At 39.8% G+C, this 10,561-nt stretch overlaps 1 pseudogene; it reads left to right on the top strand.

Annotated features, from left to right (window-relative positions):
• The first annotated feature begins 8,033 nt into the window (after positions 1-8,033).
• LOC139954384 (C-type lectin domain family 4 member M-like) lies at positions 8,034-8,749 on the top strand (annotated as a pseudogene).
• Positions 8,750-10,561: the final 1,812 nt, after the last annotated feature.

The following is a 10,561-nucleotide window of genomic DNA, read 5'->3' as shown; positions in this document are numbered from 1 at the left end:
TGTGAGGTGAAATTATGCGCCCGAAAGCAAAAAACTGTGTTTTTTCTCGCAACTTCGACGACCAATGAGTTCAAATTTTTACAGGTTTGCTATTTTGTGCATATGTAGGGATACACCAAGTGAGAAGACTGGTCTTTGACAATTACCGAAGGTGTCCAGTGTCTATAGATGGCGTACACTAACACAATAGTCTATGTGGTTATCGGTGATTGATGTGCGATTTGACTCTCAAAATGCGAAGTCATCAGGGCCCAATTTTATAAAGCTGTTAAGCAGTAAATATTTGTTGATTGGCACATTTTCTTTGCTGCACGAAAAATTGGCCCAGTCACAACAATCAGAACTTAACGTATTTTTGGCTTTAGCTGTTTCTGCTAAGCAGTACTATTCTGTGCGAAGCAATTTTTTTTCCTACAGGCTTTATGAATTTTTGTCCTACAGGCTTTATGAATTTTTGCCCATGGGCCCAATTTTCAAGATCTGCTTACCGTGAGCGAGAATCGACGCTTACGGCCGGAAGAAGGGAATTCCACCCTTATACAGAGACAGTTTCAAGTGATAAATGTGAACCAGTATACTCTTGAATTTTTTTAAACCATATTCATTTCAAAACAATGTTTTTATTATCCCAAGGCGCCCAAGACTAAAGCATCGTGCATGAAAGTCACTCGCTTTGTGAACATATTTTGATAAACACGCTATACTTGAATAATTTGGCCACTCAGTTAAACAAAAATAATTAGGCATCTAAGATGGCCATCCCTCAAACACAATTTTTAAAGTTCAGAATACGAAGCAATTCGTGTGAGGTGAAATTATGCGCCCGAAAGCAAAAAACTGTGTTTTTTCTCGCAACTTCGACGACCAATGAGTTCAAATTTTTACAGGTTTGCTATTTTGTGCATATGTAGGGATACACCAAGTGAGAAGACTGGTCTTTGACAATTACCGAAGGTGTCCAGTGTCTATAGATGGCGTACACTAACACAATAGTCTATGTGGTTATCGGTGATTGATGTGCGATTTGACTCTCAAAATGCGAAGTCATCAGGGCCCAATTTTATAAAGCTGTTAAGCAGTAAATATTTGTTGATTGGCACATTTTCTTTGCTGCACGAAAAATTGGCCCAGTCACAACAATCAGAACTTAACGTATTTTTGGCTTTAGCTGTTTCTGCTAAGCAGTACTATTCTGTGCGAAGCAATTTTTTTTCCTACAGGCTTTATGAATTTTTGTCCTACAGGCTTTATGAATTTTTGCCCATGGGCCCAATTTTCAAGATCTGCTTACCGTGAGCGAGAATCGACGCTTACGGCCGGAAGAAGGGAATTCCACCCTTATAACATAGCCTTGCTCAAGGCAATCGAAGTATTTCACTCCGAAAAAAGACCTCCGCTGAATTAAAACCCACCCGTACACACTGTGCTTAAAATCACACGACACGATGCCCCCGTACGCTATCCGCATGCGGGTTAGTGGTACGAGTGCGCATGACTTGTGCACAGTAGTTGTGCAGTGGGCGTTGAGCGATGTGAATAATGCGACTGCCTTGAGAGCAAGGCTATTATTATAACCAAGCGTATCGTTTCGTGGTTGAGCGCGGAATTTTTGCTTGTACGCGTGTTAGTTTTCGTGGTAATCTTCGCTCACATATAGCGCAGAGAGAATGCTGATCGTAAGTGCAGGTCAGCAGAGCCATAGAAAATTGGGCCCGGTCATGGGACGATTGCGCACAGCAAGCGAACGAAGTCAATTGTTATATGCTTTACTGAGTCCCGGAAAACTGAACACGGCGGAAAACTGAAACCGCCACACCGGGCACAATTTCATGAAGCCTGTATTAAGCACAACAAACTTGCTTAGCACAGAAACCTCAAAATTGCCTAGCAAAACTTATAGGTTACCAACCAGAACGCCAAATGAATACCATTGTTGCGACTGGTACATACCCAGACAATTTCTTGCTAAGTAATTTTCTGCTGAACAAAAACATTTTTAATAGCTTGGGCCCAAATCTTACGGGTATACAATTGGTTTAGTCTCAACATTTCGACACTCTCGTCGTTGCCACAGGGGGGACAATTTCATGAGGCCTGTTTTATTTAGAGCACACTACATTGAAAAAACCAACTGGCTCTCACAGAGCCACCACCTCAAGTTTTTTCAAGAAGGGACCATTATTACATGGTGTATCCGTCACACACTAAACTGCTAATAATGATTGATGTAATAATAAGAGTAATATTCGTGATGTTTGTTTTACAATACTCTCTCAGCACTGTAAGCTCAAAATAAATTACATTCTGCACAAAAACATGTTTTACTCAACTTATAAAATGACTAGTGTGAAAAAGTACCCCGCAACCCTAAGCCTTTAAATAAACCCCAATCAACCTAGCCTTGCTCAAGGCAGTCGCATTATTCACTCCGAAAAGACGCCGCTGTAAACCCACCCGTATACACTGTGCTCATGACACGACACCCCCCCCCCCCCCCCCGTACGCTATCCGCACGCGTCGGCCTTGTCGGCTTACGGCCTCCGCATGCGGGTTAGTGGTGCGAGTGCGGATGACTTGTGCACAGTAGTCGTACTGTGTGCGTTGAGCCACGTGACAGTGTATACCAGAATGCATGTTAATGAAATTGAATGATTTTTGCTGAAATTGGCTGGGAAAACCTATATTATTTTAATAGCCCTAACCTTATGCACAATGTCAAAAGTATCTGCCTTTAATTAGTCAGCTATTATACGAATCAGAAAGCACATAACATAGAATTTGAATTTTAATCTAAACATTTGGAAAATGCTTGCTCGTAAATGAAGTTGAATGGTTGACCAGGTAATAGTCTTGCTGCTGGCTTTTACGAAAGTGAATGATTCTTGCGGCCTAGTGAAATTGAATGATCTGATTTGACCAGTGAATGCTAAACTAGTAAAATTGAATTGCACTTTTTTTACTGTTGAATGCTGATTTAACGGAGCATTCGTTTTCGAACTAAATTGAATGAGCCAGGAGTTAAAATGAACGGATTTGCCGGGAAAACCTATATTATGAAGTTTCACTCGATGACATTTCCAAAACCTCATCACATCAAAATCATAACCCCATTATAATATAATTCTCTCCGCCCGAGTGGTTTACTAGACTCTAATTTGTGTATAATGTAGTCCAAATACTCCAACTGCTGAATTCTAATCAGTTACTTTAAAGTGGTTCTCACTCGAAAAGCATCAAACGAAAACAAGTTCAAATTTGACGGCTTGGTGGTTTTTGTGGTATAATATTTTGATGATTCGTTATTACCGTGTACAATGTAACAAGCCTCATCGTCACTACCTCTGCAGTTTCCTTTGACAAATTTAATGGGTATGTTTGAGAATGATGTAAGTGTACTCATTAAAGGGAAACGTGACTTGGATCGGTCAAGTTGGTCTGAAAAGCGTTTGAAAACTGTTTGTTATGAAATGCATGCATAAGGTTGGACAGATGTTTAAAAAATAGAACATAATTATCCACACAGAAATGCGGCGCTTGCACAAAAGCAGAGAATGGTGATCTTAAGCGCAGAATTCGGCAGTAAGCAGAGCCTACTAAATATCCCGTGTCAGCATAATGTATGCCTGCTTAAATGTGCACTCAGATTCTGGGCCTATCTTCTGTCACTGAAATAAATTCCAAGTAGTCGAGAAAACATTTTTCAAGCTAACTTTCGCTGGAAATGGTTCAATTTTGTATCATTGCTTACTATTCTACAGTTAATTATGCACAACTCGAAATTATAATAAGTATAGTGTTTTCCCAAATTCTATATTTAGGCTATTTTGATTGGTTTGTTGCTGTTACGCTGTTTCTTTGTGTGAGTCGATGAGTCGTGTTTTAAAGGCAATTAAGGATCGTGGTACAGTTCTGTGAAGTGAAATGGGTGCACCTCCTTTCTTATATCTGGCAGCAATTTAAATTTTGTCAAGAGATGAGTAGTATGAGAGGCGTATATGACCTCCTTTTTGAAAGGTGGATCATGATCCACAGGTCTTGTGGATCATGGCTCGTTTGGGTCGTTGTAAGTAGGAGGTTGCCTGATGGGGGTGTGACGAAGACTTCCCCCCTTTTTTTTACCAGCACCAGTTGGTTTTATTCGACCACTTTTAGAATATGCTGTCCCCGTCTGGCATCCTGGTCTCACTACTAAACAACACAATTCTCTGGAACGCATTCAAAAAAGAGCTTGCAGGATTATTTTAGCTAATGATTGCGATTCATACCACCATGCCCTTCATTTATTGAAGTTACAAAATCTCCAGCAACGCCGTCAACACATTTGTCTTAAATTTGCTAATTCTCTAACGAGCAGCAATGTATTTCGAGAGTGGCTTCCTAAGACGAGAGGAGATAGTAATGGCCGTTCACTACGTAACTCACATTATTGTTTCAACCCAAACTCCTTAATGATAATTTTGTGTAATTAATGTTTAATGCTTTTTGTTTGATTTCGTTTTTGCAGTTATATTTTTCTGCTCATCTATGTCTGTTATTTTATTGTTTTATCTGTAAATTTTGTAAATTCAATGTAATTTTGCCTATGGCAACTAATTTGAATGTTTTTAATAAACCATGAATAATAATAATAATAACAATGATTGTAAATCGTGTTTAATTTCCCCTTCACTGTGAGTTGACTTGTTAAAATGTTAATGTTAATGGTGGCATTGTTAAGCTCTATACCAACAACACCACGCACATTTTGTAACCAATAAACATGTAATTTTCTTCCATCATGATAATACTGTCTAGCTTGTACTTGGCAATTAATCAGTATGAGCTTTTGACCCGAGTTTTAAATTAAAAGCCTTCAGAAACCATTGTGTTCAAAACCTTAATTGCCATAAAATTACCGGTAGCCGTTAATGGAAGCATGGGTTACTGTTCCATTAGTGATCATTCGTTTTACACGTTCAAAGCACCGTCGCACGTCCAGATCTTGCCAATGCCCAATCACAATCTCGATACTGAAGGCTCCACCCTACTCGGACCGTTGTCTTTGTTAATCGCTTTACATATTCATGTTATTCAATAGAGCAGGAGAGCTGGAGGCATGTGTAAGCCCCAGGAAATTTCTCTTATTGTCTGCTCCTTGTAAAGCATGCAGGTAGCGGACAATCACTCACAAGACAGTGTAGTGTTAGCATTCATTATTAAGGAAAGATTTACTAAGAATTGCTGTTGTCAACTAATGCCCAGCCAAATTTAACCAAAGGAAAAAGCGAAAAGGGGAACATTTTGTAATTATTTTTAAGTACCCTCTTAAACTATTTTGCAAAGAAATGTATGTTAAGAAGGGGCTGATGGTCGAAGCATGTTGGGTGTCACTGTGGCCGAATAGCAAAAAGATTTATGTATAACTGTTAAAGCTGATACTCCAGCGTCCTTACTTACTGTTATTATGTGCAAACACAAAAACACCATATTCATATCACTCACATGTTGGATTGAATCTCCAAAATCCAGTAGTGATCACACAAAGTAGGGTTTAAAAAGAGAAGAAAAAAGGAATATAATTTTGTAAGTGACCAATTAATCTTGTTTGAATGTGAACAGCAGTCCTGAATATCATTACAGACGAACGTAATCTTATTTGAATGTGAACAGCAGTCCTGAATATCATTACAGATGAACGTTATCTTATTTGAATGTGAACAGCAGTCCTGAATATCATTACAGATGAACGTAATCTTATTTGAATGTGAACAGCAGTCCTGAATATCATTACAGATGAACGTAATCTTATTTGAATGTGAACAGCAGTCCTGAATATCATTACAGATGAACGTTATCTTATTTGAATGTGAACAGCAGTCCTGAATATCATTACAGATGAACGTTATCTTATTTGAATGTGAACAGCAGTCCTGAATATCATTACAGATGAACGTAATCTTATTTGAATGTGAACAGCAGTCCTGAATATCATTACAGATGAACGTAATCTTATTTGAATGTGAACAGCAGTCCTGAATATCATAACAGATGAACGTAATTTTATTTGAATGTGAACAGCAGTCCTGAATATCATTACAGATGAACGTTATCTTATTTGAATGTGAACAGTCGACCTGAATATCATCACAGACGAACGTAATCTTGTTAGTGATCATTCGTTTTACACGTTCAAAGCGCCGTAGCACGTCAAGATCTTGCCAATGCCCAATCACACGTTGGATACTGAAGGCTCCACCCTACTCGGACCGTTGTCTTTGTTAAACGCTATACATATTCATGTTATTCAATAGAGCAGGAGAGCTGGAGGCGTGGTAGGCCCCAGGAAAATTCTCTTATTGTCTGCTCCTTGAAAAGCATGCATGTAGCGGACAATTACTCACAAGACAGTGTAGTGTTAGCATTCACTATGGAGGAAAGATTTACTAAGCAAGCAGGGTGTGTAAAAAAAACATGCAACAATAACATATACAGTATAATACCACTATTTGTGAGCCCAATACAACATGTGCAAGCCCCTTTGGTTGTGCAGTTGGAGTCTAACAATGTAGGTGTGCTCAACTTGTAAAGAAAAAGTCTGCTGTTCACATTCAAATAAGATTACGTTCGTCTGTAATGATATTCAGGACTGCTGTTCACATTCAAATAAGATAACGTACATCTGTAATGATATTCAGGTCTGCTGTTCACATTCAAATAACATTACGTTCGTCTGTAATGATATTCAGGACTGCAGTTCACATTCAAATGAGATAACGTTCATCTGTAATGATATTCGGGTCTGCTGTTCACATTCAGATAAGATAACGTTCATCTGTGATGATATTCAGGACCGCAGTTCACATTCAAATAAGATAACGTTCATCTGTAATGATATTCAGGACTGCTGTTCACATTCAAATAAGATTAGTTGGTCACTTACAATATTATATGTTTTTTCTTTACTTTATAAACCCTACTTTGTGTGATCCCTACTGGATTTTGGAGTTTCAATCCAACACCTGAGTGATATGAATATCGTGTTTTTGTGTTTGCACATAATAACAGTAAAGGACGCTGGAGTATCAGCTTTAACACTTATAAATAAATCCTTATGTTATTCGGCCACAGTGACACCCAACATGCTTCACCAAGCCCCTTCTTAACATACATTTCTTTGCAAAATAGTTTAAGAGGGTACTTAAAAAAAAAAAAAAATCAAAAATGTGCCCCTTTTCGCCTTTTCCTTTGGTTATAGCGGGCACTAGTGGACAACAGCAATTCTTTGTAAATCTTTCCTCTATAGTGAATGCTAGCACTACACTGTCTTGTGAGTGATTGTCCGCTACATGCATGCTTTTCAAGGAGCAGACAATAAGAGAATTTTCCTGGGGCCTACCATGCCTCCAGCTCTCCTGCTCTATTGAACATGACATGAATATGTATAGCGTTTAACAAAGACAACGGTCCGAGTAGGGTGGAGCCTTCAGTATCCAACTTGTGATTGGGCATTGGCAAGATCTTGACGTGCTACGGTGCTTTGAACGTGTAAAACGAATGATCACTATTTGAACGTGAACAGCAGACTTTCTCTTTACAAGTTGAGCACACCTACATTGTTAGACTCCAACTGCACAACCAAAGGGACTTGCACATGTTGGATTGAGCTCACAAGTAGTGGTATTATACTGTATAGGCTATTGTTGCATGAGTGATTGTCCGCTACCTGCATGCTTTACAAGGAGCAGACAATAAGAGAATTTCCCTGGGGCTTACACATGCCTCCAGCTCTCCTGCTCTATTGAATAACATTAATATGTATAGCGTTTAACAAAGACAACGGTCCGAGTAGGGCGGAGCCTTCAGTATCGAGCTTGTGATTGGGCATTGGCAAGATCTGGACGTGCGACGGTGCTTTGAACGTGTAAAACGAATGATCACTATTGGGACTTGGACCTTCGAACGTGAAATAGTATTTTGCTCAATGACAACATTAACGGAACGGGCAAATGTACGTTAGTCTTTGGTACCTCGGTGCAGTTCGGGTTTGTAAAAGTTGCACCTTCTTGTTTGGCAGTCTTTTCAGTTTCTCAAGAGATCGTCTGCAAAATGGTGGCGACCAAATTGCTGGGTGTTGTTGGTTTATTTATAATGGCAAACTACGCTGCTGTAAACGGGCGATGTTGGAAGTCACGCCCCCCTACTTGGAGCCAGTGGCAAGACAAATGCTACATGGTGCATGATGCCAACGTTACATGGGAAGAGGGCAGGCAGATTTGTGTTAAGTTGGGTGGGGTGATGGTTGTTCCTCAATCCAAAGAAGAGTTACAACACCTCCATTACATATGCAGCTGCCAAGAACGGCCATGGTTTTGGATTGGTTGCAACGACATTCAAACTGAAGGTGCTTACACAATTCTAGAAATGATGTACAATGTATAGTCCTTTACTTTTATTTTGTGACAATATTATTGAAACATGGTGCCAAAATGCCACACAAGGTTCATGGCTTAATTTAAAGAAAGATGAACTATCTCCTAATAGTGATGTTATGGGACTTTTTAATTCTGATTGACTTGTTTCAGGTACCTGGATGTGTTTGGATGGTGATGGTACTATTGACGTCCAGGACAAGAGATGAAATGATGGTGAGCTAAATATACGAAATGGCGGCAACCAAGATTGCGCCGTAGGCAGTACTTCGGGCTGGAACGATGGGGTTTGTGGAGTCACCCGCAAGTTAATCTGTCAGCGTCCAGTACGAGCACTGTAGCTCCTGTGAAAGTATGATCAATGTTTTGGGCAAGTTTTCTTCATGAAACAGAAAGATTCACATTGCCTGCAGATCTCTCTTCGGTCTTTGTAATTTGCTCCTTGCCCTTTTATATGAGTCTCTCGTGCACAAAACCAATAGTATGTTGTAACAATTATAGTGAGTAGTGAATTGAACAGCTCTATAACCTATTACACGGAAGAAAGACGCTGGCTTCGTCTTAAAACTCATCTATTTTTGAACAGATTTATGAGCAAAAAAACACCAAAATTTGTGGGGTTTTGCGCGCCGTTTGGTGTTCGAGGGTTTATCGTATTGTGCTTGGCACTTTCACATTTAGCAGTATTCACGACACAGCCTTGGACAATAATTACCTGTAATGACAATGAATGTTTATTACTTTAATCTTTAAGGTTTACAGGAACAGTTGTTAAGAATCCATGAGAGAATGTTCTAGAACTATCCAGCTGAGTTCTCGTTGAGATAATTAAGTATTCACAAGTTTCCGATGTATGTTGTTTAACGTTACATAGTCTGTACACACGTATAATAACTTGCGTACGTAAAACAGCCTATGTAAATGTACATGTAACTAGTACACACACAGAGTTCGTGAATTGTATAACATTTTATATGCACTTTGACCTTGCCATAGGAAAACTACATGTAAACTTTATTACCCATGGTTTAGCGTCGAGTATAAGCCACGCCTGCAAAGCATGTTTTGCCAATCGCGTTAGGTCACTTGTCGCAAGCGCTAATTAGCAAATCTGGTCGCAAGCGCTAATTTGCATTACAGTAACCAATTACTATAAGACCTTTTCGCAAATACTGGGGCGCGCGCGTTAAGCTTGTAATTAGGTGCATTGTGGTCTAGCTGGTATCCAATATTGATCCATATCTATCCCACAATGCACCTCATTCAACAGTCTGCACTTGCGCATTGGTATTTGCGATAAGGTCTATGGTGTTTGCCAACCAACAGGGTCTGTACGCATGCGTGAATGTAATTAGCACATTTCATGGGAAGGGTCCATTACTTTAGGTCGCGAGCTCATGCGTACTTACTAATTGCGACCTACCTAAATCTATAAAAGGCGAGCGTTTTAAGACTGCCGTTTGTTGTTAGTTCGTGACTTGGACAGACCCGGTGAAGAAATAGGACGGTCGCCGCATGTGACCGCCGCTAGCAAGACATTTTAAATGTAGTTCTTCATCGTCATCCCCTAGATATACTACCAGTTAATTAATTGTGTTTGACTGAATAAAGATCCTTCAATATATAACACCCTGTAGAAATGGAAGAATAATTAAAGAGATGAGAGAATAAATGAGCAGATATTCCGGTTGAATTGAAAGTAAACCCATACGCTTCGGAGTGAACAGTCTCTTTAGAGTTCTAGGGCCAATAACACTTCAGCCTTTAGTCAGCCTTTAGTCAGCCTTGGCAACCTTCATCTTCAGTAGGAACCAGTCGTCGTCCCACCCCTTCCCCCCTTCTATGATCAATTCTCCCGTCCCCTTTACTGAGTGATAAAATAATAGCGATTATTGTCCACCCCTCCCCTGGTCCCAATAAGTCCCAATATTCCCCGAAGACCAAGAGAAGTTTGACGACCGGCAGCCCGCCCTCTGACGTTGTGGAACTCAGTAGCCTGAAACATCACTGCTTGACATGGGCGCAGCCAATGCAAGTTATGGGGAACGTGCGCCCATAGCCTAATTTTGGGTAAGAATTATGACGTCATGCATAAGAGAGGCGTATAGCCTCATTTTTGGTTAGAATTATGACGTCATGCATAAGTATTAAGA

The sequence above is a fragment of the Asterias amurensis genome, chromosome 1, assembly GCF_032118995.1.
Source record: "Asterias amurensis chromosome 1, ASM3211899v1".
Lineage (NCBI taxonomy): Eukaryota > Metazoa > Echinodermata > Asteroidea > Forcipulatida > Asteriidae > Asterias > Asterias amurensis.
This window is presented reverse-complemented; position numbering and strand designations above follow the sequence as displayed.